Below are 23,327 nucleotides of genomic sequence, written 5' to 3' on the forward strand. Positions count from 1 at the left end.
AATACTCTGATTCTTCCATTAAAATGAAATATTGTTAGAATCAAGTTCTGATCCAGACTAAAATGCTAATACCCGTGGAAATGATGACATTGAGTTTGTATTAGTTAAATATGCTTTCCTATTAATGAAATACCATGGAAAATGTTTTTACAAAAACTGGATGATAGCAAGAGGGATTTTCGACAAAAGCATTGTAGTGGGTAAGGTGTGAAAAGTTACAAAACTGGAACTGCATGCTGGGAAAAAGAATAACTTTATGGGGAGGAGTAACATACTGTTTTAGATGAGCCAAGTTAATATGGATCATTATGTAAGAAGAAATTTTGTATTTGGTTCTTTCTAACAACCAGCAGATACTTACCTATTTATAAAAATAAATACTAGAATTAAAAATCCAAAAGAACTTTAATGATGCATTTAATATTTTGGAGACAACAAAGATTTTCAGTGATAGGGAGAGTTTAATTAATTATGGAATTTATAAGCACTGGACTCCCATGTAATCATTATAAGTGATGTTCTTAGAACAGTATAAATTTCTAAGGATAGGAAATATTTGAATGATATAATGCAATGAAAAGTCAACTTATAACGTAGGCTCACACCTGTAATCTTACCTACTCACAAAGATGAGATTTGAGTATCATGGTTCAAAGCCAGCCCCCAGAGGAAAATCCATTTCACCACCAAAATGACAGAAATGGGCCTGTGGCTAGCGCTGAGGGAAAAAAAAAGCAGAGAACAATGTGTAGTCCCTGGATTCAAGCTCCAGTTTGGGCAATAAACAAATGAATAATCAAACAAATATATGACCCCAAATTGTAGGAAAATATACATATGTATATATGCATGTCAGAAGGGTCTAACCGTGTTGTTCTAGTGTTTACATTGTGGAGTTCCAGGATGGGAACATCACAAACATTTAATTAAAGGAAATCAAATGTTAATTATGTTGGAAATGACTTGTACAACTGGGGAGGGATTGAGAGAGTGAAGGAAAGAGGAAGAAAAATGAGGGAGAGGGTAACAAGTTAGATAAGAAATGTTATCACTACCTTACTTATGTAACTGTAACCCCTCTGTACATCACCTTGACGATAATATTAAAATAAAAAATAAAAACAAAACAAAAGCTTTTATTTATATCATTATATTTAAAAGTATACTTTAAAAGAGTTATAGGCATGTTTTAAATTTCTAATGCATTGCCCCACTCTACTGGAGTATACTAGAATATGTGAAGAATTACTTACACATGAGTTCATGAGTGAGGACCCAAATAAGAATTCCACAAAGAAATGTCAACATGTACCAAAGGATCCTATGCATAATACCTCCCTTCTACTGCAAATCACACAACCTCCAAAATCCATATAATTTAATCATTTAAAGACAAATGATGAACCAACGTATCCATTTGTAGAAATACATACTTGCTACAAGGATGGAAAAGGGACTGAGACCCAAAGTGAATGATGCACAATTTTAAGGAAGATTCCTAGATAAAGGAATGTGTCCCACACAGTTCCAACTGTAAATCTGGGAAAGTCAATCATCTTTGTCATACTAATAAAAACCACAAAAAAGCTAACTGTGGGATTCAAAAAGATTGCATGAGAACAAGTGTTCATTGTGACAGCACAGGAACTTCAGTGCAAATTACCATGTTTCTATTTCCTTGTCTTATTCCCACCTCATTCTTGAATTCTGAAGGTGAGATTCTGGGGAGCCAGTTCCCTTTGGTCCAGTAATTAATGAAAGTGAACAGGTGATTGGAGATACAATTTCCTCACATAGTTCTTGGATTCTCATTTTTTATTAAGCTTACGGAGAAATAATGGGATTGCAAAACACAAGAAAGTTTTAACTTTTCCACTAATTTCTAAAATGCCTGCTGTAAGAACAACAAAATTAACGAAAGAAACAACTCAGAGACCATATAAAGGTATTTGTGGTGTACTGATACCAACAGAAATTGAAATGTCACATATAAATACCAAATTACATTTACAAAGCAAAAACCCTAATTCTTCACTGAGCTAATGTGATAATTACACATTTTTATTTTCCAACAAAATCACCATTGAGAATACCACAGTCAATTTCAATCACAGAAGCAAAGCTACAAAGAACTGCTAAAATTTTTACCTATTCTTTCCTGGAGTTAAGAGGGTTGATTCTGCTGACATTGACTGTTTGATCCTCTTCCTCCTCACAAATAAGTGTGCCTATGTAGAACAATTTATACCTATATCTTAACTTCATGGGTGTCTATCTTTCTGGTTGGATCTTCAGTCTGCTTACCTCCTACGGAGCATATATAGCTTATGAACATGGACCATGCCTTAACAAGCTAAAACATGGTCTAAAACAGTTCTAACAGAAACATATGTGATAATGGAAATATTCTATATATGCATTGTCTAACAGACTAGCCACTGGCTATATGTAGCTAATAAATCTCAAATGTGAATAGTGTCTGAAAAATTAATTCTTCCAATTTCAGTTAAATGAATTTTTAAATAATAAGATTCATCTACTCACTGTTAACTGAACATCTCAGTTTCCAAATAAGGAAGCTGAAGTGCTCACAAAGGTGATGATAAAATATAATCCAAGTGAAGAAGTTTCCATTAGATACTAACTAAATGCCTTTGAATTTTCTGAGCTTTTCTGTCTTATAGAATTCAGCCATCACTCACCTAGATTGACAGTTGGGAGGAAAGGGGTGGGAGATAAACACAAGCTACTTGGGATACTGAGAATTGCTACTTGAAGATGAGGGTTATGCATGAAACTTTTCTATATTTAGTAGACAGCAAAGTGTGTGGAATCCTGAAGGTAGAAAAATAATGATTGTATTTCAATCAAACAGGTGCTCTGTTTATCAAAATGGGAGAGAAGTCAGACAGGTGAATTCTATAAATATACAAACAATATAGAGAAAATTTGCTACATTCTATTCCATGATAGGCCCTGGCATAAACTTTGGCACTCTGTACATACTCTGTAAATATTCACACACTAAAAAACAGAAATGTAATCCTTTATTACTGTTAAAATACATAGAATATCTTCATAATATATATTTGTGGGCCTATTTTTTTCCTTAATTTCTTCCACACCTACATTAAGAAATGGCTCTAAGATAAAAGATTCTAGATGTGTTAAATTTGAATTTCATCTATTTCTTTTGTTGAATTGTATTCTAGATAGGATTGAGGGCTTAGGGCTAGTAAAATAATAAGTATTCTCAGCAAATTGTCATGCCTCATTTTTAAGGGGAGCTATGTGTTTATTAGGAGAAATATGTATTGGTCTTGGTAGCTAGGAACATTCAAGAAACAAAAGAAAAAGAACAATTCCACGGCAGTCTCAAGTGTTTGCATATCTTCAAGTGAACACTAGCTGCTCTATATTCCATAGTATATTTGCAAGCTTTTTCTAAGATACTGTCATCCTCCAGGGTAAAGTTCAGGCATGCCTATTGCTCACTATAAAGATCGCAGTTGCTCAAATTCAGAACCCATTGTTTGTATAGGCTTCACATGGCTATATTTACTTCACTCAGTGGCACTGAGGGATGGGAGCGACACTTGAAATATATAAATATTCACATACACACATATCTCACTGGCTATCACTATTACTGTAAAAATTAGGTGCTTTTTGTCTCTGACCCAAGAGCATCATAAATCGTCTAACATCCATAAAGTGTGACAAGTTCATTATTAACTTGCAAATAGGTTAAATCTCTAGCTTCACACAATTATAAATACTCTTATGAAGAAAAATACATACCTAGAGTTTTGGTGTGCTTCTATATTACGAAGGTCTCAAATTTCATCTTATTTGCCAGGAGGATGCAAAAATGCTTGATAGGAAATGTACTCATTACCTTGTCATGTAACTATAACCCCTTTGTACAGTATTCTTACAATCAAAAATGTACAAAAAGACAAAAAACAAATTGCAAGTCACGTATTTCCATTAAAACTAACTAAATTTAAGTCCTGTAACTTTCTACAGGTTTTTAAGGACCAAATAAATTGTAGGTATGCCCCAAGGCTTTATGAAAAGCTAAGAGAGAGAGATCCAAAAGTGGCAGTAGATAGGTGACCAGAGCATAATTATGTATCTTTACTTCACTGTTACCATAGCAGGAGTGCAAATCAATATGATGGTTCATAGCTACAGGACTGGAAGACATACTGGAAACTGACATCAATGAAGGGTCATTCATTGTAGGAAAACATAAATCAGGATGCACCAAAGGTTGCAATCAACAGTGTACAAAAAAGCAACACAGAATTGAATATAAAGTTATTGCAAGTATATATTTGATAAGAGGTTCACATCAAAAATATATAAAAACATCATTGCAACGACACACAACCTGATTTTACAATGTGCAAAGAACTCAGATGTTTCTCCAGAGAAGACAGTGTTAACAAGCCCACGAAGAAGGTGTTTAACATCACTAATCACCATGAAAGTGTAAGTCAATATAATGAAGAAAATTACCACTTCATATGAATTAGGTAGGATAACTACAAAAATATAAAGTAACAATATTGACAAAAGTGTGGTAAAATTGGAACCGTTCTATAGGAAACAGAATGGCATCTTTTCAAACAGTTAAAGACAGGATTATTCATACCTATAATCCTAACCACTCAGGACAGGAGTCTGAAATCCAAGGATTACGGTTTATAGCCAGTCTGGGCAGAAAACTGGAAGTGGATTTGTGGTTTAAAGTGGTAGAACTCTAACCTTGAGGAAAAGTTCAGGGACAGTGACTTGGCCCTGAGTTCAAGCCCCATGACAAAAAAATTTAAAAGAAAAGAAAGAAAAGAGAGTTTTCATGTGATCCAGTGACTCCATTTCTGGCCATATAATCTAAACATCTTAAAGCAAGGTCTGGAAAAGATCTTGTACTCATATTCATTTTGTACAATACTCAAAACATGAAGGCAATCTAGTGGCCATCAACAAATGAATAGCTAAAGCAAATGTGGTTTATACATACAGTGGTATATTATTTCAACTTTAAAAAGAATTATGGGGCTGGGAAGGTGGCTCAGTGGTTGAGCGCTTGCCTTGCATGCATGAGGCTCTGGGTTCAATTCCTCAGCACCACATAAGAAAAAAGGAAAAAGCCAGAAGTGGCACTGTGGCTCAAGTGGTAGAGTGCTGGCCTTGAGCTGAAGAGCTGAGGGACAGTGCCCAGGCCCCGAGTTCAGGCCCCATGACCGGACCCCCCCCCAAAAAAAATATTATGTTGTGACATATACTATATTATGGATGAATCTTTAGAACACTGCTAAGTGAAAAAAGCCAGTCATAAAAAGACCAAATATTACATGATTCTACTTATATCAGTAGTTACATAGAACAGTCTAATTGATAGAGACAGAAAGCAAAATCATACTTGATGTGTACCTTGAAGCAGAGGAGAGTGGAAAATTGTTTTAATGAATAAAGAATTTGAAACTTGGAGGATGTAAAGAGTATGGACATTGAGATTGTACAATATTGTAAATGTACTTATTACTACCATGTTGTATTCTTAAAATGATTAATAAAACCTGGGAGAGAATTCTGAAGGGGTTAAACATAATCATGGTACATTGTATGCTATGTGGATATATCAAAATGAAAAATCCACTTATTTAAGTAAGTAATGCTACTGAGTTGAAAAAAGACAATAAATTTTAAATTAAGTGTGCAAGTTTAAGTCAGAGGTCTTTGCTTCTTCAAAACAGCAATTTAGACATCGAATTTCTCTGTCAACATAGTGTTGATGGGACATCACAATGTACAGTGCCCTGTGAGTAAGAAGTGGTTATGTGCCACTCAGAGGGAGTTAAACCACTTCATCTGGGTAGTTATGGATAAAAAGTAATGGTTGGAACTGGCTCCAACATGGTGGGAATGAATGATGCAGCAAAAAATACACACCCTTTTCCCACGAAGCTTTAGGTGCTAACACATATCTTTTTCTGAGTATGGTCTGGGGAGTGTCTTTCTACTTCCCATCCAATCAAAAGTGTTTTCTGTGCTTGTGCTCTGAGATGGGGCATCCAATAAGGAAAAATTCCCTACTCATGCTCGGAGACTAGGAAACAAATTATGAGACACTATGTCCCTCTTTTCGCTAGGGAGTCTGCTTCACTGCTCTGTTTTTGCTTTGAAGAAGAGACTGGTGCACTGCTCTCTTTTCGCTTTGAAGAAAAACTGCTTTAAAACTGTTCTGCTCTCTAATTCTTTAAAGAAAACAAACAAACAAACCCGAGACATAGACAAAACTGTTATTCTGAAGATGTTGCATGGAGAGAAGCCTTGAGCTTCATCTTTGAGACTAGATTTAGAATTTGATAACTTAGGTGCTGTGGTTTCATATTAATCTGAACCAGGCTAATATCTGCATTTTCTCAATTCTTCTAACTAGAATCTCTAAAGTATTAGGAAAAAACAAAACAAACAAACAAATAAAAAACAGCAAGAACCTTATATTAGGCTAGCAAAGGCTCCAGAAATTCTCAGATTTCTAATTTTTTCCTGCATGAATCTAATAAATGAAAAGTTAATGCAGCAAACTAGCATGTTTAAGGTGTTAAATTCTGTAGAATATGGTTTCTTTTCTTCCTCTTATTCTGAGATAGAAATTGATCTATTCTAAAGCCAGAGGATATGTTTTCTTCACAAGCTCAATTAGGTTCGCTGAATTTTGCTTTCTTAAAAATTGCTTAACTCCTGTAAGAGGGAATTGAAGACTGCAAGGCAGGAGGGATTGAGTGTGAGATGTGAGAAGTGTTCTCATACTCTGCATCTAGAGGGCTAGAAAATATGATGATCTGCTCATTGCCTCAAACAATTCAGAAAGTGGCTTGCATTTTCTAAAACCTAAATCTAAACTTTCACCTTCTCCTTCCCACCAAGAATTCCCCCTCAGGCTTCTTCTTACCATAATGTCTTGGCAGCTTAGAACTGTTTTGCCTCAGAAATGAGGCATCAGAAGTGTGCCCTGTGGTCAGCCAAGCAGCTGGTATCTGATTGACTCATCTATGGCTCTGAAAAAGCTGCAGCTCAATCTGTGCTCTGTGCTCAAGGTTCAGTAAGCGTGCTTAAGTCCATAGCTACGTGCTTCCAGAGAGCAGACTTTCCTCTTTCTATTAGCGGTACAAGACAGGTTCTTTATAATGAAGCAGCCATACATAGCTGTAGGTTTCATAACCACTTGCTGAGGCGAGTTTACCTAAGGGAACCAATGCAATATGCAAATAAGGTGTTTTCACCTGGAAGCTCATAAGCCTCCATTTCAAAAAGGGAGTTGCACTAGCACAACTATGCTTATTGCAGCATTATTTACCATAGCGAAGATATGGAACCAACCCAGATGCCCCTCAGTAGATGAATGGATCAAGAAAATGTGGTATATATACACAATGGAATTCTTTGCTTCCATTACAAAGAATGACATTTCCCCATTTGTTAGGAAATGGAAAGTCTTGGAAAAAATTTTATTAAGTGAAGTAACCAAGCCCAAAGAAGCAAAGGTCCCATGGTTTCCCTTATTTGTTATATCTAGTATATGTATGAGTCAAGAAGGAAAGATCAAATAATGGTATGTTAGGAAAATGAACCCTTAGATAAGTATTTAAGTGTTTTTATTTCTGTCATGCATGTGTTTCTAACTCATTTATAAGATTATTTCTTTATAGCTTTGTATGTCCCTCCCCCACAGTACAACCCCTGCTTTCACTATATTTGATGTCGGTATAATTTGTGGAGGAGATGGGGAAAAACAAGTCATTTAAGGATACAGGTGGATCCGATGCAACTATAAGTACAAGTCGTCATGTCAAAAATGAACTTTACAACTTTGGTGCGGGAGGGGGGGGCGGGATTGGGAGTGCGGGGGGAGGCTGGGAAGGGATGTGAAGGGTAAACAAAGGAGGAGGCTGCAATGCTTGATAAGAAATGTACTCATTTTCTTGCCCATGTTATTGTAACCCCTCTGTACAGTATGTTCACAAAAAATAAAAACTTAAATTAAAAAAAAAGGGAGCTGCTTATAATAAATTCTGTGTGGAAATGGACTGTGTAGGAGTTAGAATAATCTTTTTCTCTGAAAATGATGGATTGAGGGAAAGCATTGACTAAGCATAATCATCTTCCACAAAGCTATATAACTAAAGTATATCCTGTTACTAAAATCGTTCTAGGGACTTTAGGAACAGTTTAACTCATAAAGCACAAGCTGAGTAAGAATTTTCTAACAATTTCTGGCCTGGTTGTCCTGGTTTAGTGGATTGCTCTGAAACTGTTAACCCCTTTCAAAATAACCAGCTGTGCTTCAAAAGAGCCAATACAGCAAGATTGTGAACACAACTTTTGATCAATACCAGATCAATACTCATTAGGGGTATCAATACTCATTAGGGGTATAACTTGGGCAGACTTCCTACTCAGAGTGGTTGCTTCTTGTCAATAACATGCCCTTTAACAGAACTAAACTTTGCCATGCTAAGTTCCTTTCAACTTGGTGGTCTTTCTTGGGATATTGGGTTACAATAGGGGAGTATTCCCAACAATGTGGGGACTAGTCCAGGATCCATGTTATGAAAGGGGGATGTAGGGAGACCCTCAGGAGGAGACACAACCTGACTTGTTGAGATAGCTCAAGGTTGGGTTATACACCATTGGTTGTGGTAAAGGAAGGAAAGTGTATCAGCAATTTCAGGAAAGGGCCCAAGGAAGCACCTCAATAAAAAGTAATCTCATGCATCAGCCATGAGAGGAAAAATTGGACTAGAGCATACTACCTGGTTGGTTGGGGATTTTTATGGGCTGAGTGTGTCTTAGGCACAAAGAGAACTTGAGTCTCAATGTGTGTTTTCATTCTCTGGCCCAAGAATAAAAATGTGGTAGCTGGAGGAATCTATTGTTGAGAAATCTCCAGTAACGGGAAATTTAAATATGAGAAGGGTGCACAAGAAACTTACAATAGGGAGGATTAAGTGCACCAAAAACTGAAATCACAAGAGACCTGCTAAAATGGGGAATAAGAATTCTAGGCCTAAGGAACCCAAGAAAAATGATCTAAGGACCTGCTTCTGATAATCCATTGGGAGAATGTTGACAAAGGTCTGAGAACACTATTAAATAATGGATGGTTTTCATTATGGAGCTCCATAATGTGCACTTGTCCAAACAAAAACTTGTTATGAATATGTGCTTGCATGTGTGTGTTTTAAATCTTATATCCTGAAAGGGGAACTCAAAAAATTCCTACTCACTAAACTCCCTCAGCTGCCCACTTTGCCTCTGAAGCCTGGATTGATCCAGGCTTGATTGATCCTCTAGCTGATCCAAGGATGTATGGCATTGAATCTTAGTTTCAGAAGCAGACTCTCTGGGTAGACTTAAAATTCAAGTCAAAAACCAAGTGCCAGTGGCTTGCACATGCAATCGTAGCTACTCAGGATCTGAGAATTAGAGTTCAAAGCCAGCCCGGGCAGGAAAGTCCTTGAGACTCTTTTCTCCAATTAACCACCAGAAACTGGAAGTGGTACTGTGGCTCAAGTAGTAGGGCTTTCGACTTGAGCTCTGGGCCTGGGTGCTGTCCCTGAGCCCTTCAGCTCAAGTCTTATGACGAAGAAAATAATGCTTGGGTGAAATGGGTTAAATATTCTGCCCACCATTACTGTTAAGATTCTATGGCACAGAAACCAGAAAAACAAGTGGTCCACTTCCTACTATGATGAACCTCAGATCCCCAAGGGCATGGATCCATGATCTGTCAGTCAAACACGGCCTGGGGAAACTTGTAAGGCCCTGCTATTGCTGTTCACAAGAGTATGGATCTAAGACAAAAACCCTGTCTTCCCAAGCCAAATAAACCCCTTGCTTCTCTAGGTACGGGGAGGGATAATTGGCATTTCTGGGAAACTTATCAAGATGCAGTGAAATCCAAACCTTGAAGAGATGAGCAGTAATCACTAAATATAGCCATGGGAGTTGTTTAATGGTATTGTGGAGGATCATTGTTGTAGACCTTCCTGGCCAACTAGAGTAGAACCTGTACTTTGGTTCAATTGGCCATCCCTTTCACCCTAGCATTTCATCCTCCTGTCATTTCTCATCCACCTGTTTCATTCTCAAACATTTTATACTAGTTAGGAGAGACCCTTCCCTAGAGGGTCATTCGTATTTCCTAATTACTTAGGTGCTTTTCAGGATCACCCCCACCTAAGTTTCCAAAAAGTTCAAAGCCTGAAACCAGACAGCACCTTATGAATAAGTTTTATTCTTATGATTAGTATAAATAAAATATTTTTGGGGTTAGGAATATGGCTTTGTGGTAAATTGCTTGTCCAGCATGCATGAAGCCCTGGGTTTTATTCCTCAGAACCACATAATCAGAAAAGGCTGGAAATGGCACTGTGGTTCAACTGGTAGAGTGCTAGCCTTGAGCAAAAGAAGCTCAGGGAGCACCAGGACTGGCAAAAATAAAATATAGAGTAGAATAAAATCAAAAGAGATTTGTTAATTATACTAAAATTTTTTTAACCCATAAACTAAATGCTCTAGTAGGATGGCATGGGAAAATTAGCTCTAGAAAGAAACATTACCTGACAAGGGAAGAGCTTCTGTGGTGATTGGAGACCAAAGCTGCACAAAGACCTTTTTTTTTTTTTTTTGGGTCCAGTCATGGGGCCTAAACTCTGGGCCTGGGCACTGTCCCTCAGCTCTTCAGCTCAAGGCTAGCACTCTACCACTTGAGCCACAGTGCCACTTCCCGCTTTTTCTTTTTTGCTTATGTGGTGTTGAGGAATTGAACCCGTGGTCTCAGGCATGCAAGGCAAGCACTCTACCACTGAAACACCTTCCCAGACCCTGCACAAAGACTTTAGAAGGTTTGAACATTGGCAAGTGAGTTAACTAAAAACTCAGACGAAGAGGTGGGAAGGTGGTTTAGTGGTAGAGTGCTTGCCTTGCATGCATGAACACCTGGGTTCGATACCTCAGCAACATGTAAGCAGAAAAAGCACTGCGGCTCAAGTGGTACAGAGCTATCCTCGAGCTGAAGAGTTGAGGGACAGTGTCCAGACCCAGATTTCAGGCCTCACAACCGACAAACCCAAGAACAAAGAAAAGAAAAAAGAAAAAAATATGGGCACTGGTTGCTCACGCCTGTAATCCTAGCTACTCTGAAGGCTAAGATCTGAGAATGGTCATTCAAAGCTAGGCAAGGCCGGTAAATTCTGTGATACTCTTATCGCCAATAAACCACTGAGAAAGCTGGAAGTGGTGTTGTGGCTCAAGTGGTAGAGGACTAACCTTGAGCTAAAGAGCTGAGGGACAGCACCCAGGCAAAGAGTTCAGTTCCAAGACCGACCAAAAAAAAAAAAAGGTAAGTTACACCTAAAGGGTTTCCTACCAAGAGGGAGGAAGGGTTTCCTACCAAGAGGGAAGGAGTTTTGGGGGCTTCTATCTAACAAGAATGCAAGTTTCCCTTCTAGTAGGCAGGGGCATTGCCTGCTAGTAAGGAGGGTGTTACTGATAAAATTGGTCAAAACATGATTCAGTTTCATAATGCCCAGATAAATGTCTAATGTTTGACTTGTGAAAACATCCTGCTTGGGGAACTCCAAACACTCTTAATGCCCTTAAAGTGATCATGCTTAATTCCAGGGCCTCAATGGACCCTCTAGTTAATCTTATAATATGACTGCAAATTCAATCTTGGAGCAGACACTCTGTGTATGTCTTCCAATTTTGAGTCTACCCAGATTCAAATTGAGACTGAATAAGTTTGGTAAATACTGTGGTGATTCTGTCCACATATGGAGTACTGCTATGACTGTGTGGCAGGGAGGCCACACAAGAGGTCCTATTTGTGCTGTTATGGAGCTCAGACCCCATGTGCATGAAATTCATGAGAGGTCAGCAAAATGTGATCCGAGACAACTTGGAACACCTTGTTGCTCTTCTCAGAAGCAAGAGTCTATTCCAAAAACCCCTGAAACTGATCAACTCCATTCTTTCCAGGTCAATTACCTGGCGAAAATTGGACATTTCTGAGAAACTTACCTGGATGTAGTGAAGGCCAACCCTTTGAGATGAGCAGGAAGTACAAATCATAGTCAGGGGAAAAGTCTGGTGGTATTCCAGGAGACCACTACTGGAGATGTTACTGGCCAACTGGAGTGGAATCTGTGCTTTGGTTACATTGGCCAATCCACCCCTGACCATTTTCAAACACCTTAAATTAAGGAGGGACTTTTTAGCGGGTCATTCAAACTTCATATTTGAAAATACAAACTCCATATTTACAAATTTCATATTTACTTAGGAGACCCTGAAAATTTCCCAAAGAGCTTAAAGCTAGAAACCAGAAAAAGCAGCTTAAATTAGTTTTATTCTGTTGATCTCCACAATCTATGATCTCCATAATCGAATTATTCCAATATGTGCTTTTATTAATCAGCAGGATTTGTTTATTGGAAATGCCACCATGTAAAAGTAACTAGGAGCCACTGGTAGAATTGAATGGGAAAAATTTGGTCTAAATATAATACTTGACCAGATAAGATGGTGATAAGTGAAATGAACCCCAACATAGGGGCACAAGGGTTTTTTTACATTTCTTGCTATTGTTTCTAATATATTTATAATGTTTCGTGTGATTTTTGTTTCTTTGCATTCTGTGCCCCCAAAAAACAGCATAATACCTGTTTCCAATGTTTTTGATGTTGGTGCCCTCCATCTTGTATATACACTTCTCTAGTTTGGGGAGGGAAAGGGAAAAAACAGAATACTTAAATAGGAATACAGGTTGACCCATTGTAACAATGAGATGCACAAGACACTGTTGAAAAACAAACTTTACAATTTAGGCGGGGTTCGGGGTAGTGTATAGGGTAGTTTTGGAGCTAGGAGATTAGGGATGGTAGGGGACATATAAAGGAGGAGGTAACAATGCTTGATAGGAAATGTATGCTTTACCTTGCTCATGTAACTAACACATCTGTACAGTACTTTTACAATAAATATATAAATATAAAAGAATAAATATACTTCAAAGGTAATCTGTGTGGTGGTTGGAGGCCAATGGTACAGAAAGACTTACAAGGATTGAATATAGGAAACAAATTACCTAAAAACTGAGATGATACTGAGTATAATCCTAAATGCTCAGGTGGCTGAATTCTGAGGATCTGTTTGAAGCCAACCCAGACAGGAAAGATGAGACTTTTATTTCCAATGAAGGTGCAAAAAAGATACTACTGGAGTTGTGGCTAAAGTGGTAGCCTTGAGTAAAACTGCTCTGGGACAATGCCCAGAGCATGAGATCAAACCCAAGACCAGCCCCCAGTCACTTATAAAAAAGGTTGTGTGTCTGTGTGTGGTGGCAGATCCCTTTACTAGTTTGATGATAGAGCAAGAATTTTAACAATGATTCATTGTCTCAATATTTACCTCTTTAGTAATTGTTTTCATAGTAATGTGTGCATGGGTGCTTTATCTCTTCTATAACAGGTTTTGTTCAGTGACTGACTGAAAATCTGCCTTAATCAAACCCTTTTTAAAATCAAAATATCTTATTGGATACTGCTGAATAGGAAAGTCAATTATTATTGTTTGGAAGAAAAGAAAGCAAAACCAGATGGGAGAATTGTAGAAGTTAAATCTTGAAGTGCTTGACTGATATAATCACTGCCCTTGTAAAGATAGTCAAAACCTTACCAATGCTATTTTAGAGAAGTGCTAGGGGCTAGAGACATGGCACTAGTAGTAGAACACCAGGTGGGTAAAAGTTGGTTATTTTTCATATGGCCAGGTGTTCGGATTTGGTTGATTATTAAAGCTTTTGACTAGTTTGAAAGGGGTCAAAAGTTTGAGCCATCATGAAAGATGACCCAAAGCTCAAATTCATGGGAGCCAGTGGTGGGCTGCCTATCCACTGTGCTTATTCAACTTGGACATGTGACAGGATGCCTTCTGCCAGAGTAAACTTTGCCTTGCTGAGGTGGTGTTTGTAGGATACCTTAATTGCTCCCGGTATTTCCAACACAGATCTTCTGTGCCATTCATGAGGGATCCTAGGAGCCCCTCATAAGAGACACATCCAGACGCCCTGTTGAGCCAACCTCCTGGATGGTCTAAACATGCCATCCTTGGTAGCTGATAATGGACCTAGGTATAAAGTTAATCGGCAACATCAGGAAAGTCACAAACAGGCACCCTCAGAAGCAAGCAACCTCAGGCATTGGCCTTGGTAGAAAAAAATGAAACTCTGTATCCTGTTTTGGTACTTGTGTCTTTGTAGGGGTGGTGTATGAGAGAAGTGTGTTAGATTCAGGCTCTTAAAATCTTTCTGTCTAAGAGTCTTGATCTTCAAATTCATTTGTCCAGATAGGCAGAGTGAAAAGTTGGAGATGGAGTCATCTCTGAGAAAAATCTCTAATAATGGAGTCGAGAAAAGGGAGGAACAAGAAACACAGTCTGAAGGGCAAAAGAATTCTAAACTTAGGAAGCCCAAGAAAATTGGAGTTAAAAAGCTTCCCTCAGACATTTTTAATATTGTCTTCTTTTAGGGAGAATGTGGGGAAAGATATGAAAATATGTGTTAAGGCTGATTTTTATTTTTGAGCTTAATTTTAATGTTCAGTTGGTAAACTATATCCTCTATATCCCTGTCTCTGTGTAAATACCCATAAACATGAAATATAAAGTGATTTTGATAAAAAATAAAAATGACTCAGAAGAAATGATAAATGTAAAAAAAATCTTCACAGGGATGGTTAGGTGGTTCAGCAGTAGAGCGCTTGCCTTGCATGCATGAAGCCCTGGGTTCGATTCCTCAGCACCACATAAGCAGAAAAAAGCCGGAAGTGGCACTGTGGGTCAAGTGGTAGAGAGTTAGCCTTGAGCTGAAGAGCTGAGAGAGAGCGCCCCGACCCAGAGTTCAGGCCCACTACCTGACCCTCCCCTCCCGAAAAAAAAAAAAATCTTCACAGAAGCAAACTCTCAGAGATATTTCATGACTTTGACAAGGATAAAGTGGGTGAAGTTAGTATAAATATAAAGTATGACAATGTACAAAAACATAAAAAGATACTCATATATTTCATTATATAACCCAAAGCAGAAAACAAATGTTGTTTAGATGATTTTTTAAAACCCAGTCTCTCAGATACTGGGAAGGTGGCTCAATGGTAGAGTGCCTGCATGCATGAGGCCTTGGGTTTGATTTCTCAGCAATATGAGGCCTTGGGTTTGATTTCTCAGCATCACATAAGCAGAAAAAAATGGAAGTGGTGCTGTGGCTCAAGTGGTATCACTAGCCTTGAGCTGAGGGACAGCACCCAGGCCCCAGAGTTTAAGCCCCATGACCAACAAAATAAAAATAAAAAACAAAACAAAACACAGTCTCTTACTGTTGTTGCCTCAACTCTGTAATAACTCTGCTTCAGCCTAGGGCTAACATTTTAAGTGTGGACATTTATCAACACTCCTGAATCAGACTCTACTTGATCATTTTTAAAATACATATTTTGTTCTTAATTTTCATCTTTATAAACTCACATGCACCTATAAAAAATGGTATGGCCATCCCAGTAACCTTCTCAAAGTACCTCCTAATGACAATTTACGAAAAGTTCTATTATATTACAACAAGGAAAAAATGCTACAAATAAAGAAAAGCAATAATTTAATATTAATGTTTAATAAAATAAAAAACAAAACAATTACCAGTGTTTTCAGTATTTGAAGTGTACTACAAATTAGATTTTATTATTGTCATATTTCTTTACATTTAACACTGGCTAAGATTATGATGTTCAACAAGAATGTTATAGGCTATGAGTAGTGTTTAAATCACCCACTAAGATGACCATTTATAGTTCATCTGATAATTTGTATATGGCTTATATCATCATTTGTTCCTCACTAACATATAAAGTAAGGAAGGCCTACAGTTTTAGCAGAAACTGTGTAGTTAACATAGTCAGCTCTTTATTCTGCTCCTTTACACAAAGACTTTGCAACTTCTCATTAGTAAAGTTTCTATAAACTCTGAAATGTACATACTTAGGAGTATTTATCTGCTACCATAAATCTTAAATACTTTATAGAAAAGTATTATGACCTACCCAACAGTCCCAGTTTTGGCATATATAAGCAAATTCCCAAAATTAATATATTTAAAACATTAAAACTTTTAACAAACCTTAACACTTGCTGCAGTGTTCATTATGACAGGTCCCTTGTATAGAATAATTGAATTCTTCATCCTACACATCTCTTGCACAACAAATATCTGGAATTATTTTGTTTTTGACATGTCAATCTTGACTTTATTCTTAAATGTGTATTTATGTAAGAAGTACATGGTTCTAAAATTCTTTTAAACTTAGTTTTTGTTGAATTGTCTAGTTTAAGAAAATCAATTACAATTTATATATAAAAAATTTCTGTGTTCAATTCAGCATCACATATACTAAAACATTGGAATGATACAGAGAAGATTAGTATGGCCCCTCCGCAAAGATGACAGGCAAATTCCTGAAGCATTCCATCCCCCAATTTGTTAAGAAATGGAAAGACTTGGAAAAAAAATTAAGTAGAGTAAGCCAAGTCCAAAGAAGCATAGGTCCCATGGTTTCTCTAATTTTCAATAACTAATATATGTCTGGGATAAGCAGAAAATGTCAAAAGTTATGTGTATATGACCAGATAAGGTTATGTTAATGGAAATGAACCCCAAGTTAGGGACACAAGTGGTTTTTTCTTGCTATTTTTTCTCACATACTTATAACCTACAGTGTGGATTTTTTTTTGTTTCTTTATATGTTCCTCCCCCATGCTATAACACCTATTTTCACTGTATTTGAAGTTGGTGCGCCTACATCTTGTATATATTCTCCTCTAATTTGCTGAGGGGAAGGAAAAAAAAACAAAATGCTTAAATAGGGATACAGGTTGACCCATTGCAACAATGAGATTCACAAGAAACTATGTTGTAAAGTGAACTTTACAATTGAGGCGGGGAAAGGGAGGAGGTTAATGGACTTGTGGAAGTGAGAGGGAAGGGATGGTAGGGGAACAATAAAGGAGGAGGTAACAATACTTGTTAGGAAATGTACTCATTACCTTGCTCATGTAAGTGTTACCCCTCTGTGCAGTATTTTTACAATAAGAACGTATAAAACTGTTCTGAGATGGAAGAGTTTATTTCCTTTATTTTACTCATATAATATCGTTAGCAAAGAAATTCATGAAAAACTCTGATATGAAGGTATTTTGAATAAATATGTGTGTTAACGCACGCATGTGCTCAAGCACTTGCATGTGTGTTGGCATGCTCAGAGTTTGAAATCAGTGATGCTGAATTGAGCACAGAACTTTTTATATATATATAAATTGTAATTGATTTTCTTAAACTAGACAATTCATCAAAAACTAAGTTTAAAAGAATTTTAGAACCATGTACTTTTTACATAAATACACATTTAAGAATAAAGTCAAGATTGGCATGTCAAAAACAAAATAATTCCAGATATTTGTTGTTCAAGAGATGTGTAGGATGAGGCATTCAATTATTCTATACAAGGGACCTGTCATAATGAACACTGCACCAACTTGCTAGGCCTTTTCTCTCTAGATTGGTGAGCTACTAAATGAGCTACATCTCCATTCTTGGCCCTTTGCTAGTTCATTAAAATTTTTGAAAAATAATTTCATGAATTTCTTTTGCTCTGATTGGCTTCCAACTGTTAGCCACAGATCTCAGGCTCCTGAGTAGATATCCCGAGTAGTTAGGATTACAGGTGTGACAAACAAGCAAAGACTTTCAGAATAACGTTAAAAGTAGAAGAAAATTTACTTCAGAGGGGCACGTATTAGCATCTCCAATTTTAAAACATTTTGGAGTGGTTATTTATGATTTTTTTTATTTTTGGATACTTATAAGACGGTAGGTGATGATATTTAAATTTTTAGTACTTTTTAAAAAGGGTACTGGAATTGTGGGACAGAAGAAACTTGTTTCTCTTTGGACCTCAATGTATAAGCTCAGTTCTGTGCATGATAAAACAATGTCTCCAACACAATCTGTGTTGAAAACAAATGTGACAGAAAACAATCACCATGGGAAATATTTAGTATGCTATTATTTCTTGTACAATATGAATATTGAATTGAGAGTGTCATAGAATGGAGAGATTTTTATCTACATTTTGTGTATTGCTGAAAGACTTTCAGAAACTTTGACTCATTTCCTTCCTCACTGTATGTGTCTTTAGGCCATGCACTTACTGCTTTTAATTACAATTTTTCCCAACACTAAAATGGTAATAACATTAGCATGATAGCATATGTTATTTTAACAATTAAGGGAACAAAAGTGGGAAATACTTAACATAAACTTCTAGGAATGAGCTTTGAGTTTAGCCAGCAGTCTTTTTAAAATACTAAATAGAATGTGATAAGTAGTACAGAAACCATTACATGTAGTGAGCAACCAGAAGTAATATCTATTGATCATGCTCTGCTTCCAAGGAGGCCAGGTGGATAACTTCTCATGCTGTAAATCAAATTGGTTATCTTATGTCTTGATAGTGTAAAAATATCAGGGACAGGATGATGAAGGAATGTTGTAGACTGAGGTGAAATCCATATGAAAATGTGCAAAACTGATAAAACATAAAAATATCTGAGCAGTATATTGTGTTTTACAACATTTTAGTTACATCGCAAAGATAAAGAAGACATAGAAAAATAAATTCTTTTTTTGTTGTCCTATCATAGGTCCTTAGAAGGATGAACTCTTTCCTCATTCTTATACAGGCATCATCGGATGAAAGGAACTGTATTTTTTTTTGTTTGCTTCCTTCCATTTATTCTTCAGTTTGAAATCTGAGCTACTTGAGACTGAAAGAAACCAAGGGAAATTAGGAAAACAGGCTTTGGAAAGAGCAATCAATGTAAAATAAATAAACTACAGCCTTGTAACAGGTCTAACTAAATTGAGTTATATAGTGTCAATTGTTAACAGAAAATGATTTAAGCAATACCATGTTTTTGAAAACTGAAAAATGTTGGGAGTTGCTACATTTTTTTTCTTTTCTACTACCTCGAAGTAATTATTGATCTGGTTTAGCGAGATTAAAGATGAGATTAACCAGAAACCAGATTAAAAATGGACAAAAGTCTGAATAGACATGTTCTCCATAAAGCCCTGAAAATTTCCTGTGGGTTTACAAAGTTGTGTTTAATACAACTTCTAAGCTGCCTTAATACTTTTTGAGCAGAAGTCATTAGAGAAATATAATTCAAAATTACTATGATACAACTTCATAAATATTATAACTCATCAAAAAAATCAATGGAACCAGTTATGGTGGTAAAGTCTTGTAATTCCAAGCATTTAGGAGGTTGGATTTAAGTCTAATGCCAGTATAGGGTACTGCAGATAGTAAAAAACTGCCCTTTATTATCTTTGAATAAAAGGTAATAATTTTGGTGAGAGTGTGGAAAAAAGGAAATTTTCTACACTATTGGTCAAAAAACAAGTTAGTATCCTCGTTGTAGAAAGTAGTATGCAAGTTTCTATAGAAATCCAAAGTTAAGTTGAAACATCAATCATGTGATTATTTCTCTCTGGGTAACTTTTAAATATATCTGTAGTTCATTTTTATTCACATTATTCACAAGAGCAGCCAAGATATAAGTTAATGTTCAGTGTTCAACTACAGACTAATAAAGCAACTATGATACATGCACAAATATCTTTTTCTGTTTCATTCTTAAAATAACAAGAGATTGCTCCCATTAGCCACAACTTACAATGACCTGAAAGACGTATTCAAAATGAAGAAAAATGTTGTGTTCTGATCTTTGTAAACACACACACACACACACACACACACACACACTCATCAACATCAAATATTAAGACAGAATTTTTTAAAACAAAGTAAAGTAAAGTGGAACTTCTGGGGCATTTAGTTGACAATGTAGAACATACTAGAAATACAATATGAGGCATAGAGTTGAAATGTACAATATGAGGATACAGGGGACAACACTGGCCTTACATAGGAATGAAGCTAAGTAAGTGGGAGTTGTTCTTCTTAGTAGGGGTTGCTCTTTTAGTTGTTCTTCTTTCAGGAATGGATAAGATGAATGTAATACTTTCAATATACCTCCTTGTTTGCAGAAATGATAACAAACAATATAGCAATAATGTTGCACTCTCAACATAGAACAAACTCTCAAATTAAAATACATGAGATTATCCTTGATGTAACTAATTATTACAAATAAGGGAATCCATGGGAACTATGTTTCTTTAAGTCTGGCTTATTTCACTTAATATGATTTTTTTCCAAGACCTTCCATTTCCTTACAAATGAGGTGGTATCTTTCTTTCTGATGGAAGCATAGTATGTGTGTATGTGAGTGTGTGTGTCTCATTTTCTTGATACATTCATCTACTGAGGGGCATCAGGGTTGATTCCATATCTTAGCTATGGTAAATATTACTGTGATAACCATAATTGTGCTGATAGCTTTAGTGTGGCCTTGTTTGTGGTCATCATGTTAAATGCCCAGAAGTGGGATTACTGGGTAATAGGGAGCATTATTGTGTACATCAAGGATAATCTTAGTAGATGAGTAGAATAGCTCAATAGATATGTACATATGACCCTATAAGGTGATTCTAAGTGAAATGAACTCCAAGACATGTTCTTTGTTGTTGTTGTTCTTAATGTACTCCATGATTTCTTTTTATCCTTTTGTGGTTTCCCCACCTATGGTTTATCCCCTGTAGTCACTGTATTTGATTTTGATACCCTGTGTATTGTAAATATGTTGATCTGAACTGGGAAAGGGGAAGGAATAAAAAAACAAAATAGGAGGGTTCCGGGAAGATGGCGGAGGAGAAGCTGGAATCTGAACAAGCTCTTGCATAGAAAACAGTTTCAGAGTTCCAGTGAACAGTCCCAAGCCAGAGAATCACACCAAGTGTGCCATCACAGGACAGAGAGTTAGTCAAGAGAGGGGAAGCCAAGCAGACGCATCTGAGCAGCTGCCGCTGCGGCGGCAGGGTCGCAGCGGCGACCACCGCCACGGAGGCATACCTGAGACGCAGTCCGGGACGAAGGAGCCAGACGCAGCGGACGAGCGGATTCTACTCAACACCAGCAAGAACCGACAAGGAGCGGACAACTTCATCCTGCACGTTGCAGACCAGAGACGACCCGGGATCCAAGACTCCGCGTGAGTAGAAGCCCCACTTCCTCACTCCCCCTCTGGGAGCAGAGGAGGGAAGGCCACCCCTCCCCCCCCAGCACCGGTGATCTCCATCTTGGATACCGACAAAGCTCGGAGGAGCAGCTAGCTCCAGCTCAGGCCTTGGAATAAAACGAGTCATTTAGCAGGTCACAAGAACTTAACGGCGAAGTGACCTCACAGACTCAGTTCCATCCAGGGAAAAGTCACCCAGCTCAGGCGCCAGCCATTGGAGTGGCTCTCCTCACCGGGTAACCAGAGCCAGAGGCTGCCCCGCCCTCTAGCAGCCACCACAATCAATTGAAAAACAGAAACCCTGAGAATGGCTCCAGGCTGGGTGCTGTGAGTTTTTTTTCACAAAATAGCCCCAGGGAAAAGCTACTGTTTGTTGAAAGGCCTTAACTCTACCCAGAACCTAGCCTCATCACTGCATCCCCCTCTTTTGTGATTCTCAAAGCAGATCACACTCCCAGTAAACTAACCTGGGAGGGGGATCTCAAAATCTTGGGTAAAGCAGAGCATTTTTCTGCCTGTTCCAACAAACTGACTTAAGAAACCAATCAAGCCACAGGACCTCAAGCTGACCAGAGACTCCAACCAGACTCTGATTACAGACAAAAGGGAGATACAGGACTCTTCCCACCCCTCCCAAAAAAAAAAAAAAAATCAAAGAACTTTTTTTTTTCTTCTTCTTCTTTTCTTTTTTTTCTTTTTCTTGTTTTGTTTTTTTTCATTTTTTGTTACCTTATATATATATAAAATTTTTTTTGCTTTTCTAAAACTTTTATTAATCTTTAATTTTTGCCTCTTCTGAAAAAATAATTGTTTTCCATTAACATTTTTTTTTTTCTCCTCTTATAATTTTTATTTTAGGAATACGTGAATGTGTGTTTTCTTTTCTTTTCTTGTCTTCTTTCTCTTTTTCTTTCATTCTTAATTATCTTTTTGGTTTTTTTTCTAGCTCTACTGAACTTCTGATCTTTTCTTCTCACTTTTCTATCCTTTCCATTTTTTCCTCTTTGTTCATCTTTATGTGACTTAACTCTTGTCCTGCACATCCTCAGATAAACCCGTAGTTAACCAGTAGACCCTATCCCCCATTGTGTACACACTTAATCCACAAACTTATTACCCAATTCAAAACCTCTGAGACTTAAATTCATTAATAGCAGTACTACCTCTTTATACCTATATAATATTTTAAGCATTTTTTTAAAGTTTTTCTCATCTCCTCTATGTCCCTCCCTTTCTCTCAACATATTCATATTCCTCTATAAATAGATGGTCTTTTAATCTCTAAAATAACATTAATTTTTACGTTTCTATTTTATTTTCTGGTCTCTTTTCATTCCCCTTTCCCTTTCTTCTTTTTCTCTCTCTCTCTACTTACATCCTACCCAACCTATTTCCTGCATTGTGATTAGGACATAGTTAACTCTCCCTGTGCCTCCCCACACCAATCTATTCCTATTTTTTACCCACATCTCTCCCTAACCCTAATAATTTCTGGTTTTCCAAATTCTTCTCTGCGGTTCGAAGCCCTTTAACATATAGTTGTTTGATGTCGAATAGATGTATCTGTTGAACTAGATTGTATCTGTAGACTATTGACTGTACAAATGCAAACTTTGGTTGATGGTTGCCTTAAGATAGTGTTCTAGCACAAAACTGGTGCTATCTTCATCTCAAATGGGCAGAGTAAGCCGAAAAAAAAAAGAAAAATGGCAAATTCGGGTATCTCAATTCCCAATCCTGATAATCAGGGGTTAGAACAGATAATGAATAATCCAGAGGAGAGTTCCCAAACAGCTCTACAAACACTGCTGGCAAACATGATAAATGAAAAGTTTGACAACGTACAAGGGACTCTGTATGAGCATGATAGGGAGAGAGAGGAGGCATTCCAGAAGTTTATACAGGAATACCATAAGCGTGAGGAAGCTACTCAAAAACTGATACAGGATTTGCGTGAACAACTTGAGAATACTCAAAGAGAAAGAGAGGAATGGCGTGAGCAG

General features: G+C 37.2%; 1 pseudogene; it reads left to right on the plus strand.

The window, feature by feature from the left end:
* Positions 1 to 16,489: 16,489 nt before the first annotated feature.
* On the plus strand, positions 16,490 to 16,604 carry LOC122096341 (annotated as a pseudogene).
* The last annotated feature ends 6,723 nt before the right edge of the window (positions 16,605 to 23,327 follow it).

Source organism: Dipodomys spectabilis, unplaced genomic scaffold (assembly GCF_019054845.1).
Source record: "Dipodomys spectabilis isolate Male_0828 unplaced genomic scaffold, ASM1905484v1 ptg000368l, whole genome shotgun sequence".
Taxonomy (NCBI): domain Eukaryota; kingdom Metazoa; phylum Chordata; class Mammalia; order Rodentia; family Heteromyidae; genus Dipodomys; species Dipodomys spectabilis.